Source organism: Parasteatoda tepidariorum, chromosome 3 (genome assembly GCF_043381705.1).
Source record: "Parasteatoda tepidariorum isolate YZ-2023 chromosome 3, CAS_Ptep_4.0, whole genome shotgun sequence".
Lineage (NCBI taxonomy): Eukaryota > Metazoa > Arthropoda > Arachnida > Araneae > Theridiidae > Parasteatoda > Parasteatoda tepidariorum.
Window position 1 is genome coordinate 76,441,839 of NC_092206.1, and position 16,174 is coordinate 76,458,012.

A 16,174-nucleotide genomic window follows, 5' to 3' on the forward strand; every position below is an offset into this window, starting at 1 on the left:
ACTTACTTAATTACGCTACATTAACGACGTCTCCAGAGTAACTGAATGACGGTTCATATGGAAATCGCAGGTATGCGTCTCATACAACAAGGGAACCAAAACAATCTGGAAATGAATGAGGAAAAACTGGATCCTACCACGTGATTTTTCAGCCAATAAAAATACTCCGACAATAAAAATCTTTTCACCTGACATGTAATACGAATTTGAAATAATGGAATCGACAACAAAAGACAATCTCGAGTTGACTCTAAAATGAATTGTTTTAAATTTTAATTTTATTTTACTTTGTATGTCTTTTTTCTCTTAATTTTCATGCATTGTCATCCAATTCTAAACTATGTACCAAATTTGAAGTTTGTAGCTAGTCGGCAAGTTAGTTTAAAATCGATTACAAAATTCCACCCGGACAGACATACACGAAGTTTATATAAACGTGGTAAAAACAATTAAAAGCTTATAAACCAATAAAAAACTACCGTATTTTGAAAATATTTAATGAGAGAAATGGAATTTTCTTAGTTTTGTTCATTAGTAGTCTAAAATTAGGTTTTATATCCGACTGTTGAATTCTCAATTCTGGAGATGTATTTAATTTAGTTTTAAATTTGTTTTTGGCGTAAAAACATTAGTTGAAAATGAATAAGTAAAATAAATGTAAATGAAAGCTAAAAGATCTGCTATAAACGTTGAAAATGATTACCAGGGAAACATATTTCTTTATTAACGAATTTATTATTTTATTTTGATTTGAAAAGCGCATAGGGAAATACTAAAGCATTTTTTCAGAAATTCAGATCTTTTTCATAATTTATTCAAGATATTGTTGTTAGAAAAATAATGATTTAAAAAAAATCTATTTCATTTCAAGAGATAATTTACTTTTTCTTTTCGTAAAGAGTACCGAAATATTAAATGAATAATAGATTATTAATTAGATCTAATTGCAATCGCAGATTTCAAAAAAATCATTACTGTTAGGTAAAAACAAGCCCTTACTCTCGGAACCTAGGGTTCTGTGGAACACCGTTCAGAAACTGCTGTCATAGATTGTACTGGTTCAAGTAATTAAATAATCATCTGATTTTACAGATTAATTGCAAATTGTCTAAACAGATATTAATTATCTAAGCAGACATTAATTGTAGAAACAAACATTATTGCTTGTAGATATTAATTTATAATTGATTCACTGTACTTGTGCATACTTTCTATATCTCAAAAGTGTTTCTTGATCTTGCTAATTTTTATCAAAAAATTAATGATGGGCCATCATTATCATCAAAAAATTAATTTTCATCGACACAAACAGAAAAAATAAAATTATGTTTTAATTTAAAATATTTCGTTTAAGTTCATCTCAAAAACTTAGAAAGCGCTTTTTAAACATTAATCAAGAAAGAAAATTTTTTTAAAGTTTTGCCATATTTTAAAAAACCTTCTGTTTTAGTAATAATTTTTTTAAAAGAAAAGCTGAGGTATCCTGGCCTTACCTGTCCTCTATGACGTGTAGCCATTGTTGCTACAAATTAAAGGCACAGCTTGTATTCTGTAATGTTCAAGTTTTTATTTTAACAGTTATGAAGATTTAAGAATCGATATTTTTAAACGTTCTCTTATCATTATTCTATTGTCCTTTATTTTAAGTTGAAGAAATAATATTAAATCTTCGTAGTGTTCAAAATGCAGTCTATAAATTGTGCATTTATTTCTTTATTTTGTTTTTTCAGATTTAAAAATTGACAAAATAAATGGATACAACGAATTAAAATTGATGCATTATGTTGTTTGGTCTTATGGCTGTAAGTAGAAAGATTTTTTTGTACTTTCTTTTTAGATTTTTGTGTATTATAACATAATTTCGTTAACTATTTCTTATTATTGTATTAATCCTTAATCTATACAAAGAAACAAAATTTTCGAAGGGAGCATAGAATATTGATTTCATTGTTACAGATTCATATCAATCATATCAATCATTTTTCAGGTAGCATCAATTGGATGCCCGCAAGTGAAGTCAGCGTAGGTATAATCGCTTCGCTTCTTCTTGAGTTGCAAGTTCCCAAATGTAAATTTTTACCGTTATTCGTATCACTGTTAAAAATTATTATAGTAAATGACGAAAATCACTTAATATTTTATGTTTCTCATAATTTTTTAATCTTTTTTATTAAATTTTTTTCTTATACTGGATGTGTTTCAAAAATTTCCTTAAAAGAATATTGATAATATTTCTTCGCTTCACAAGGGGACAGCACATATACATTGTACAAGCATTATAACTATGTACCTTTGCCGAATTCTAGTTTTATAACCATCGTTGAACAGCAGACCCAATTTATGGGTTTACGACTACTAATGTTCAACTCCGTAGCCTTGTAATTTTGAACCCAATACAGAAGACAAGGGAACTCCTGGATCAAGTATTGGGAGAATTTCGCCTTCGCGGAAGACTTATTGATTGAACTATCCCGCATTTGCGTTACATGGAGAGGAAGACCACAAGAACCTTCCACGGTTAACCTGACGGCAAGGGGACTCTAACCCATGATCCGTCTACCACTGAGGATATTTCACGTCAGCACTGTGGTCGGTGCCAGCCGGATGCGGAATTCATTGTTAGTTTTCACTGTTGCGTAATCACTAAAAAAAAAATTAATCGCCAAATGGAATATTTACCTCTTCGCGATATTAACAAACTAACATAAAACTATAAAGAATAAAATAATGTTAATAAAATTAATAAATACTTTTTTCTAGTTTATGAAAAAAATTAAGTTTTTTTTTTTCGCAGCTAGAATGAAAAACGTTACGGCTCATGATTTTCTCTTCACCAACTGAACTTCTATCACAATTTAAAATGTTCCATTTTGCTCACAATTTTTTTATTTGTGATAAAAATAAATTATTTTCTTTATTTAACCGTGTTTATTTCAAAGCTTTGTATTTTTAATATTTGATTGTTTTTACATTTTGCATCGCGTTTTAAAATGTCAGCTTTTTTTAATATAATGGAAACTTTTCAGTTGTGATTATTTTTTGTTTTACATTTAAATTTAAAACACTAACTATTGAAAAATGCGGGTCGAGCATTAATGTCTTAATGACTGTAACTAAAACAATTTACATTTAACTTTTTTCAAAATAGGCACTTATATTTTTTCTCTTTGTACCAAATAAACAGTTGTAAACAAATAAAATGTTTTTAAAAGTATAAGGCTGGATTTCGCGAAGTAGTTTAAGGATGAGTAATTTAATTTCTTTGTCATATATGTCTGGGTTATGCAATTTGCTAGATGCGCTCTGCATATCTGGCATGAATTTTTTTCCTACTCTAATGTAAGTGAACTCGTCTACTTAAAATATAGGTTAATCTCTATTGCTTTTTTATGGACGTGGAAGATTTAGTAAGGGATCGTGAGAATGTGTAACTAATACATGTGACGAAAAGAATTATTATTTATTAACTTATTTTCGGAATTGATCGAAATGGTGATTCGAAGTATGTCTATTAGAGAAATATTAAACACAAGAAACTAAATTTTTTAAGAAGAAAATGTCTTTTTTCCTTAGTTAAGATTATTTAGGGTTACTGGTATTCCAGAAATTTGAGCTTTGAATTATGGCAGATAATGCGATTTTTACTTTGCTTAGAAGAAAGTAAATTCGTGAATGCAAGGGAATATTTCTTTTCGAAAAAATTAAGTTAATTAACTTTTTTAGTTATTTTATTACGTAAGAAGTTATAAATTTTAATTTTTAGTATTTTTTAATGTATATTCTTAACATTTTGGTAACATAACTCAATCAAATAGACTCAAAATAATGAGATATTTATGTGTCATAACATTTTCTAAAAGATCAATTGAATTGAATTTCTAACCTTTCCTATGAGTTTTCGTAATAATTAAAAACACCGACCAACGAGGGTAAAACCAACTATGTTTTGTCGCAGACAATAGCTCTCTAAAGGCACGCAAATAGAAAAAAAAATCTTCAAATATTATTATTGTTTCAGTGAAAAAATTGTACGGAATGCTGCCCAATATATTGGTTATGGTGGAAGATTAGGAACGGATTCTGAGATGTAACACTCTAAAATATTGCTATATTTACCTAAAATTATATAAGCTGACTTTCAGAGCTTACTGAGATTTGTTGATGTCGAATAAAATATTATTTATTAAGCAATTTAGAATTTTTAAATTAGCTTTAAGGGAAACTCAATGGAGTTAACTTTTATTTTAATAAGGGTTTGATGTTGAACGATTTTGATGAACTTCGCATGAACATTGTATGACGGATGTGGTGTTGCACATTGTATTAATTGCATCAGTATTGTGATAGAGCATTCACAGAATGTTAAAGTAGGCCTAAAATCAAGGTGAATCTTAGATCGGCATAAAATTATTTATCAAACAGAATTTACTGAAAGTTCGATCTAGTATATGTTTATGTAATAAGAATGAGACTTTATTTTATATACAATTTTAAGGACTGAATTTTTTTTTATTTGAAAAACTGACGGCTTAAAGTTTATGGGTGTTCCAGCATTACGATAAATACTTTAGAGTGAGTATATTATAGATGATTTAAAAAAAAAACTAAAAAGAAACTACAGAAATTGTAAATGTGAACTGAACAAAAAAATGGAGCACAATGGTTTTCTGGTTTTTCTTAATGTATTGCCTTTCCCATGTTTGATATTTCTTCATTGTGATTACTAATAACATTTAATTAAACTCTTTCAACTTTTCAATCTGATGAAACTGGTTTCTATTTCTGCTATGTAAATAAGGAAGTTAACGAACGTAAAATAATTTTACTTTCAAAATAAATATATCTTATCTGCGTGAAACAATATGTGTATGTTTTCTTGTTCAATTCATTAGCTACATTGAACAAATGAACTCTCAAAATGCTTTTTGGTAATAATTAAAGTTCAATTTGGTTGATAGGGATGAGTGAAAAATGTGTTATATTGATGTATGCATTGTAGTAAAATCTTTTTCTTTAATAAATAATAAAGCTTGTTAAACTAGTCGAAAGTTCACGTTGCCGAAGCTATTTACTGCTTCTCGCTTTGCTAAGTATCGTAAAACGGAGTGAATCGAAAACAGTGGGACAGAATTCTAAAAACATGGTTAAAATCTCATGGGTTTTTAAAATTTAAGTATATTGTATGTAACCTTTGATCTTGCTCGTTTTAATTTTGAAATTTATTGTAAGAAAAGGTATAGTACTGTGTACAAAATTATGAAATGAAGAACAGAAGGTTATGAAATCATATGCGCTATTTTAGATGAAATTGGAACTCTGCAAGCGACGTCATCATCGGTATGGATCTTGAATGATGGATGTTGAAACGCGACATTTGTTTACGTTAGCAACTGTTTTTTCCATTCCATTTCGAGTAAGCCAAGCCCGCCAAGTATAAATTCTCTTAAGTGGCACATTCTATGTTGTTTCACCAATAAAAATTTGGTTTATTTATTATTTAACACAAAGGCTGGCACGAAGCCATGTATACAAACTAATTATGCGAATCCCTATGCCGCAAAATTTATGCGACTCTTTATTATGAACTGTTTTTTTCTCCGTGTTTCTCAACAGATCATAATAAGGAAGAGCTCCTAACCGCGTACGATGACATTTACGTGTAATTTTAATCCTGATGATGTGCCCCAACTTTCCTTGAAGTATGTCACGAAATTTATGTGATCCCCTGTTCTAAAAAAAAAACCTTTTTTAAACTTGACATTTTGACAAAAAAAGAGATTAAAAATCTGGTTTTTTGTTTTCTTAATAGCTTGGTGAGAGAAATCGAAAGCAGTTTCGAAATCAGCGATTTAAAAATATCTAAGATCTCATGCAACAGAATTTTTTTTTACCCTAGTGAAACGTTCGCCTTCCAATAAGGCGAACCGGGTTTTAATCCCAGTCGATACGAATTCCGCATCCGGCTTGCACCGACCACAGTGCTGGCGTGAAATATCCTCAGTGGTAGACAGATCATGGGTTAGAGTCCCTTTGCCGTGTGAGATTCTCGTGGTCTTCCTCTCCATGTAACGCAAATACGGGTTAGCTCTATCAAAAAGTCCTCCACGAAGGAAAATTTCTCTCAATACTCGATCCAGGAGTTCCCTTGTCTTCTGGATTGGGTTAAAAATTACCAAGGCTACGGAGTTGAACATAAGTAGCCGTAAACCCATAAAATTGGGTCGGCTGTTCAATGACGGTTATAAAATTATACAATAAAATTACCCTAGTGAAATCGAATCTTCGCATTGATGAATTCGTGGAGCAGTAAAGGAGCAAAGCTGTGAATGGGAAAAATTTTAATCAGTTAATTGCAATATTAACGGATTGGTGCATCAGGATATGGGCGAATTAGTTGATAGATATATAAGCGAATTGTTTGATCAATTCTTTGGTCTTTTTTCCTTTTCTTCACCTTTTTTTTTTAAAGGAAATACTATACTCTAGTTTTCCAAGAGTAAAGCTACAAAGCTAATTTTTTTTATCAAATATATGTCATCTTACCTGACATTTATTCGCAACAACTCTAGCTATCTTATCTTATTCACTACTTTCAGTCCATCTTATCTTAATTGCTGTGTTCTGATAAAAAGGCTTTGATGATTTAATCTGTGGCTAACACCTATTCACTGCTGTATAAAAAAAGATCTTACGTATCGATTGTGGGATCTTACTTTTTTACTAATTGCTATCCTCATTCCCACCAGCCAGGTGCAAATTATCTCATTAACTCAAAAGACTTTTGTAACACCATTCATTGAGATCGCCGTCTATAATAGAATGAACGCCAGAGGGCTATATTTATGAAAAGTAGATCAACTCCTGTTTTTAATCTACCTTAATAGTGCTAACTAAACTAAGTTTATCATACTTGATGTTTTTCTTTGATAAATTAATTGTATATATCATAGCCTTTATCTTTATTTAGTCCTTAAATGTATTCTTTTACATTAATGTCTTTTGTACGAAGACGTTCTGTATTCGGCAAGAAATGTGGGTGTAAGGAAATATTTAATTATTGAAGTATATTTTTAATGAGAGGAAAATAACAATTCCTTTGCAACTTAATACACTGAAACTTGTCAAGTTGACCACCTGTCTAAGTTCATTTATTTTACCAAGAACCGAATTTACCCTAAACGCTATAAGAAAGTAAAACCTTTGTAAATTGACCACCTACTTATCTTGTATTCATTCCACCCTGTAAGTTGATCATCTGACAAAGCTGACTGCTAAAGTAATGCAGTGCAGTCAACTTACGCATTATTCATTGTAATAGTATGCATATTAATGTGGTAGATAATTAACAAAAAGAAAAAAAAATACTTAAACTATTAATACAAAATCAGTAAAGATAATTAATATAATGAGTTATAAAAAATCATATTTAGGAAAATAAAATTTTTTATAAAACAAAATCGTGTCTTTATTTAAAAGTAACTGGCTCATTTTTTGTGATATTTTCTGATATTAATCTGAAATAAAGTAAATAAAGAAAATAGTAATAGTGAAATAAAGTAAATAGTAATAGTGAATAAAAATTTAAAATTATATATTTTTTTATTTATTTATTTATTTTTCTTTTAATTGCCGGCTAGGTGGCCGTGTGGTTAGCGTACCTGACTGCGAGGCCAATGGCTGCGGGTTCGAATCCCGCTCTGTGCATGGATGTTTCTCTCTCTCTGTGCTGTCTTCTGATGGGTTAATGTATGAATGTGGCCCACCCTATGAACGGGTATTTGTGGCAGTGTGGCGAGGGTAATGTTGCTCGCCTCCGTGACTTTGGTTCACAGGTGGTAACGATAAATGAGCAGCACTTCCGGCATCTTCTAAGGCGGAGAACGAAAATTCAGTGCCTGCCGTTATTAAAAAAAAATTATATTTTTAAAAAAATTTTGAAGTAAATATTTTGTTTGCGTTAACAATTAGTTTCTAAGAATAAAATCAAATATTTCCAATAAAAACAAGTATGACCATAATATGTAATTCATATGGTCGTTCAAAATGTCCTTAAATTAATTTTAGGAAGGGAAGAGGAGAAAGGATTTAAAAATATAGGAGAATCTACGATTTTAGACTTAGTGGTCAGTTTTTTCCTAAGGATTAAAAAAAGTTTAATGAGAGACATTATCAGGACTTGAATTATCTAAGACTAATGAAAAGATAATATAAAAGACTTGATAATCTAAGTTGTAGCTAAAAGGATAACATTTCTAAAAATTTAATGAATATTTTGAATATAAACTTTTTGATTTTTATCAACCAGTGTAAAATTATTTTGCTGTTTAGTAGATGGATATCAAAATTGTGCGAACCAGTTAAACAGTTTCTAAGTTTTGTAAAAGAAAAAAATAAGTTAGTTAAACGAAAATTTTATCGAAGTTTAAGTTTGATTATCTTCTTTATTTTATAATCTTGCGTTACTTGTTTTATATTCTATCTCCAGTAAATTACAAAATATAAACTTAATCGACATTAAAAAAATCAAGTCCGCATATACAGCAGGAGACTAGCTCTAATCTATATTTGAAATATTTTCCCATCATTTTCTTCAGTAACTAACTGCTTTTTTCCCCTCTATATTTGAATATCTACAGATTAGTTTCTTTAGTGACCACCATATACCACTCTATATTCTAATATTTTCACGCTACATTTTTAGTGACAGCTTTTATCTGTTTTTTATTTGAATTATTTCACATCACTTTTCTTAGTAACTGTTTTATTCCCCTCTATATTTGGTTAATTTTCAAAACAATTTTTCTTGTAATCATTTTATTCCATTTTATTTGCATATTTTCATGTCACATTCTGAGGTAACCGCTTTCTTCTACTCTATATTTGAATGCTTTCACATTAAATTCTTTATTAACTACAATATTCCTCTCTGCATTTGAATATTTTCCTTTTAAATTTAGTAATTGCTTCATGCTGCTCTATATTTGATTTATTTTCACATCTCATTCTTTAGTAATCGATTTATTCTCCTCTATATTTGATTAATTTTTAAACCCCTTCCTTCTCGCTCCCGTGAAAATGACGGGGTGAGATTTCTCCCGCTATTTCTCGCTCCCGTGATCAGTAGCGTGATCCGTGAGTGTTCAGTAGCAACGCGCCAATAAGAATAAAACTAATTCATTTCTTTTGCCCGGAAAACATTTTATTTCTCCTTTTACACTCCTGATGGCAGTACCAGGATATTTTTAAGGTAATTGTAGATAGTTAGTTTATTTTAAACTAGTTGCAGCACTAATCAAATACGTAATACAAATACAAAAACCAAAAAAATAGGCACTTTTATGACCGTTTTCTTGGAAAATTAACCGATCTTTAAGGGGTTAACACGAAATTGTTTAGTATATGTTGTATTCTATTCTATATTAGAATGTTTTCAAATTCATTAGCAATCGCTTTATTCAGGTAATGCTAAATAATGAACAAAAGTTAATTAGTAATGCTGTTGCACTTTTTAAAACCTAAATCGTTACGATCATTTAGTTACTATTATAGGTACTCCAACCATAAAATTAAATTAATAGGAAAAAAACCTAATTATTTCTTTTGTTTTAAACTCTTGTTTCTAACTTTCCTGTTTTTTAGAAGCAAATAAAAGGGAAGTAACGATAAACAGAAAAATTAAATAACTTAATTAAGTTTCTCTATTCTTTAGTTACGTTTCGCTGGTTTACGCTTACTTTATTAAACTACTTAAAAATTAGGTCAAAACCCTTTTTTTTCACCGTTCATTGATTTCTGTATTTTGTAATTAAAAGAGTAATCGTATCATCTTTGTCCTTTTTTCCAAACCGTGTCGATTTTGATCGAAATTAAATTCCTGATATGCCCTTTTTACAAGTTCACAATCCTTACAGAAATAGGTGCTTTTATTCAGCGTTACCTCATCCGCACGAACATACATAACAAGAAACTCATCTGAGCAATTTATTTTTGCCAAATTTCATCGATTCTGATCTGTTCGAGTGATCCATCACGCTTTAACCCATTGTTCCATCCATTTCTAATAACCTCAAGGCTTGGCTACCGGCTCCTACTTAATGGAAGAAAAAAAAAAGCAACGCTTCATCTCTCGCAGCCTGTTGCTCGCGGCATCCTCCGGATGAAGGTATAGAACAAAAACTGAAAATAAAACGGTCGCAGCACCCCTGTTTTTGTATCCATATGACGTTCCTTTTGTGATAGTTTTGTTCCGTTACCCACGCGTCGGTGCGTTTCGTTCTGGTGTATTGTCGGAACACGCCAAGCTGTTCTCCAATCGCCCTTATTGGGCCTTCATTGGTAGAAGTGGAGCCGATTGATGATGTTCTAAAAAAGGATGGGGATGATTTTGATACTCTTTGTGATGAGGATGCTTCAACGATGAGAAGAGAACGGGTGGTTTGTAAATGAGATCGCTTTCTTTGCGTGCGCTATACTGTTTTGGATTTACAATTATTTTGAGTTAGTCGTTTGGTGAGTTATAGCTTTTCTTTCCTCTGACTCAGTTTATAAAATGTTTTGTTTTTTCGAACAATGATTTAGAAAATGAATTGTTTTTCCAAACTTATATTTTCAGTTTGTTTTTTGAAATACTTATTTTCTGCCTCAGTTAATAAATTTCATTTTGAAATTTATTAACTTCTACTAATTATTAACTAATTATTAACTTTTATTTTGAAATTTCATTAAGAAATTTTTTTTAATGTTGTATTGTATTAGGTGCTTTATTGGGTTTACAATTTACATACTACATTCGGTATTGCATACAGATAATCCCTTTGTTTTTAACATAATTTAAAATTTTAATTTTGCCTAAAATAATATTCTTCGTCATTTTCACTGGAAATTATAATATTTTTATGCAGTTGATTGCATATAATATTCTTTTAAGTTATACTAAAGTAGTACAATTTCTTTTACTGTCTAAACATTTTTTTTTAGATTTAAAAAAAAGTGGAAAACATACCTCCCCCTTTAAAATTTAATAATTTTTTCTTTAAAATTTAGTAATTTTTCTTGAAGCAAAATTAGTTTAGTTCGCTAAATATTGATTGGTGTTCGTTTTTCCGGTATAATAATAACACAAACAAGAAGTTACAAATTATTTAATATATTTTGTTTGTTATAGCTTTTCTTTCTGGGACATTGTAACATATAGTTCATTTTTTTTCACTGTTTCAACATCTTTGGCGAATAACGGCATCTAATAAATAACATTTAACATTTTCTTTCCAAATTTCGCAATATTTTTTTTCGGAACATAAAATTTTTTGCTTCTCCAATATTTATTTTTTTCTTTTTCTTGGCACACCGTCACCACAAGCAAAAATATATTGTTAATTATAGTTTTCTTTCGAAACACAATGATTTACTTATAAAGTATTTAATAAGATCATTTTTAAAGTATTTTTGTTTTTACTAAGCCATATAATCACTCTTATTATAGTATGATTTATCATAGGGCCTGAGACGCTATGCGAGCTTGAGGACCCCAAACAGTTTTGCAACAAGGACCCTGCATTTTTAAATCAATCTCTTGGAATTAAATACAAAATATTACCAGTTTTGGGAACTATATAGTTATACGATGATCAGTTTTTATTTAAAAAGCAAAATTTGTTGATTAGCGAAATGACTAGAAAATAATTTATCATTAGTTCAAATTCCTTTCAATAAGTGGTTGTTTTATTCTTTGGATTATAAATTAATGAGGAAACCATGCCTATTTAAAAAGTAATAAAAAAACAAAAGGTCGAAAAAGTTTAATTTGTTTCCTCTCTAATTAGAAAATTTAATAAAGTGAGAGATGCCTCTGCAATGGACAATAAAATTTCCATAATAAAAAAGGAGGGAAAAATATAAAATGATAGCAAACGCATAATGGAAAAACGACGAAACATTAGCGAGAATAATTTAACAATGTACAATATTTTGTACCAAAATTCCGCTCAGTTGAATAATACAAATGTTGAGATAACATAAAATTAAACATTGATAAATTTTTTTTCAATTTTTCAATTTAGGTTTATTTTATTGTTTGCACTATGTCCACGCCTTCTTATGCATGCATTTTAATTGAAATTATACTTAGTTACAATAGCTGTCAAAATTTAATTTAACATTTGAAAAGAAAATAATTTCTTTTATCTGCAAAATAAGTAATTTAAAAAAAAAGAAGAGAAGTCTTAGCTTGTTGTTAACTTTACTAAATTTAATGATGATGATTTTTTAATAATGATTCATGAATTTTATTTGATAAATTTTTTATTTAGTCTAAAAAAAAATTTTTTTGGGGGGGGGCGGGCGGGTTACAGCTACGTGTCTATGCAATGTAAATTTTTTTTTGTATATTTGTTTGTTCGAAATTTTTTAAAATTCTGCCATGTTTTTATCTTTTTTTTTTTTTAATACCTATAACAAACTTGCAACCCTGGTCCTTAAGCATTTAGGGTTTTTACGTTCACAATATATCATACACGAATTTAATCGTGAGGTAAGAAAATAGGTAAAGAAATTCAAAACCCGCGCTTTTCAGAGGCATCTAACGTTTAATGGTTCAAGGCGCAGCTGCCTGCTTACATCTGCGAAAAAGGCACGCTTCAGTCAGTGTACTCGGCACACACACACACCGGATGAGGCCTACCTTTTTACCCATCAATTACTTCCGCCTAACTTGTAGTTAATACGGCTTCACTGAAAAATGTAATATTACCTGCTATATAATATTTTTGGCATTGGTGTGTTTTTTATATTTCTGAAATTTATTACGCCTCACGAGTTTCGATTGTCAATGGTAAAATAGACTTATGATGCGTTTTAGAATAATGAATATTGTTCAAATATCTTGTTCATTTCAAGCGTGTAATTTTTGAGGGAATCGAAATTGAAATACATAGTTACAATAGTTGTCAAAATTTAACATTTGAAAAGAAAATAATTTCTTTTATCTGCAAAATAAGTAATTTTTTTAAAAAAAAATTCCTAGCTTGTTGTTAACTTTACTAAATTTAATGATGACGATTATTTAATAATGATTCGTGAATTTTATTTCATTCATTTTTTATTTAGTTATTTATTTTTGTTTTTAGGCTTATTGTGCCTAACTACTTTTACCAACTAATTTATTTAATTATTTTTAGTTTTTAAGCTTTATTTTATCAGTTAGCTGTGAAATCAAATACTGTTTTCTTATCATTGTTAATTAAAAAAATAGATGATATTTATTGAGCAAGTGTATGTAAATATATTATCCTTATATAACATTGTAATTATACATATCATGCCATTAAAAGTAATTAGGTTTATTGTCAGCAAAAATATTTTATGTGTTGTTATGCCTAACGCTATAATTAAGGTCAGTTGATTTTCAATATTATTGAAAGCAAAATAGAACTTTCCCAAATGCTTTTTTTACGTCCTTTTTCATTCAATATAACACTGAACTTAACGATAATTATTTATTATACGACACAAAAGTGAAAGGGGTTACAACATCAAGGTTAATAGGAAAAAATGATTTTCCGTTCATAATTTCTATTCATGTGTCTATTTTGTAATTCTCTTTAAGCAGTATCTCGTTTGCGCTTTTTTTATTTAAAAGAAAAATAATAATAAAAAGGAAGCGCTTCTATACAAGCGCCATTTTTTTATTTATTTATTCTATTCAAACAGGTTGGCGCGAGGAAAAAATTCATGACCAACTTTTGTAACATCATTTGCTCTCTATGACTGTGTTGTAATTTACATAATCGTGTAGTATTTGATCACGCAAAAAGTATCAATTGCAGCATCTCACCATTTGGCGAAAAGTGAAACGGCAGGTTATAATTAAAATGTAATAAAAGAAGACCAACTTTCGCAAATTAGGATTGTGTCTTCTCGTTTCCGCTTCGTTACCGTTCGTAAAAGAAAAATTGTATAACATATTGCTTTTCTTAAATGGCGCGCTTTTTTTTTTTATTTGATGTGTTTTTAAACTGTAGGTCCGTTATTTGTACCTTTAAAAAATTATTTTTTTTAATGTTCTTTATTTCTATAGTTTATTTTATTTTTGTTATTATTTAGTTGCATCTTAATTAATCTTTTATTTTTTCGTTTATTCCAATTTGGTTTCAGATCAGTTTTACTTTATTTTTCGAATTGGATTAAGCGGTTTAAAGTCAAGTTGTTATAGTGATCAGGGTTTCTTAAACTTTTTGGTGCGGAGACCCCATAATATTTACGAAACTTTTGTGGGATCCAAGCATTGTGCGAATGAAACTCCCAGTTTCTTTATTTATACTGTAGTATATTACTGCAGTTTTATGTTACTAGCTTTAATTTTAAGATATAGAACAATGTGAAAATTTCAATTGAGTAACATACTTAATAAAATACAATATTAAAAATAAATTAATTTACTTGTGCAAATTCAAACAGTAAATATAGTCTGTAGATTAAGTGAAGTCACTTATTGTGTAGTTACTTATTGTCTATAGTCACTTATTGTATATTACTTAATAAAATATACAATATTAAAAATAAATTAATTTACTTGTGCAAATTCAAACAGTAAATATAGTCTGTAGATTAAGTGAAGTCACTTATTGTGTAGTTACTTATTGTCTATAGTCACTTATTGTATATTGTCACTTATTGAATATAGTCTCTTATTATTTTATACTTACTTCTAAAACAGCTCATATGTGAGGATTAAGTATCAATAGAAAAGGTGTGCATGTTTATTTTTAAATATATTATTAAATCTTGACAAAACAGCAGGACGAAGCACTTAATTTTTTTTCAATCGACGCTTTGATTCAATGGTGAGGAAAGACGAAAATGTTGTCTCCCAAATATCTTTATCTTTAGATACATGATTCAAAAAATATTTGGTAATTGTAAGATTATTATAATAAGTTAAAGAAATATCAAAATTGCAAAAAATTTCTGGTGACCAGGACATGCGATCTTAATTAGGGTCGTGACCCACAGTTTAAGAAACTCTGTGATAGATAATCTAATTATATTTTAAATTAGTTGTATTTTTCCTGTGTTAAATTTATTTCTTTGATAAATTTATCCGCAACTCCAGTGACAATTTTATTTCATGTTATTATTATGCTATTCTGTTGTTATTATTATATCTTTCTTATATGTACCTTCTTGTGTTTCTTTTTTCTTTCTTCTTGCTATACTAGGTCAAGTTATTATTTCTTTCTTCATTTCATAAGTTTTTAAGAATATTTTTTCAGACATAAGATGCCGTATAATTATTATTATATCTATTATTTATTATATTATATCATTATTATATCTTTCTTATATGTACCTTATTGCTTTTCTTTTTTTTTTTTCTTGCTATACTAGGTCAAGTTATTATTTCTTTCTTCATTTTATAAGTTTTTAAGAATATTTTTTAAGACGTAAGATGCAGTATAATTATTATTATATCATTATATCTATTATTTATTATATTATATTATTATATCTTTCTATATACTGTATTAATATTATATCTTTCTTATATGTACCTTCTTGCTTTTCTTTTTTTTTCTTGCTATACTTGGTCAGGTTATTATTTATTTCTTCATTTCAAAAGTTTTTAAGAATATTTTTTTAAGACATAAGATGCCGTATAAGTAGGATGAAACTGTTAAATTTCTCGGACATTACTAAAAGTGAGGTTGCTTTAATTTCGTTACTTAACAATTTCCCGTTTTCCTGTTCCATTCTGCATTATTATTTTTATTTTTTTCGCTTTAAGAACCTTTTACAAAGCAAGTTTCTACTGATCTTGTATAAATCGCGAGAAGACAATTTGTGTAATGCCTGTTCTTGTATATTTATTTACATTAGCAAATTATTTATCTACAAAAAGCAAATATGCAATTATCTTGCATTCTGGCGTTTGCTCTAAGGCTCGGAATTCTTTGCAGCTGAGGGTTTTCCCTTTTGGATAAAAGTCAAAAGTAGTTGTTAGAACTAATGCCCAATAAAGGACTTATCTAATGTTATGTCTACGCACGGTTGCGCCTTTCTTACAATTTCAAACTCATCTTTTTGTCTGAGAATTTCAGAATCATTCTGCCAGAACATCGAAAAAGAATAAAAGACTTTACGATAACCTATAATCTAAAACTTCTTCCTTATGTTTTCT

General features: G+C 29.0%; 1 protein-coding gene across 2 annotated transcripts in view; it reads left to right on the top strand.

Annotated features, from left to right (window-relative positions):
- LOC107439600 (uncharacterized) overlaps positions 1-16,174 on the top strand; it is a 91,532-nt gene that overhangs the window by 30,640 nt on the left and 44,718 nt on the right. The window contains exon 2 of one of the 2 annotated variants that reach the window (XM_016052252.3): positions 1,731-1,802. The gene's annotated coding sequence lies outside the window, so the exon portion shown is untranslated. Of the gene's footprint in view, positions 1-1,730; positions 1,803-10,306; positions 10,510-16,174 lie in introns of those variants that run through there. The other variant, XM_016052256.3, reaches the window with a different exon arrangement.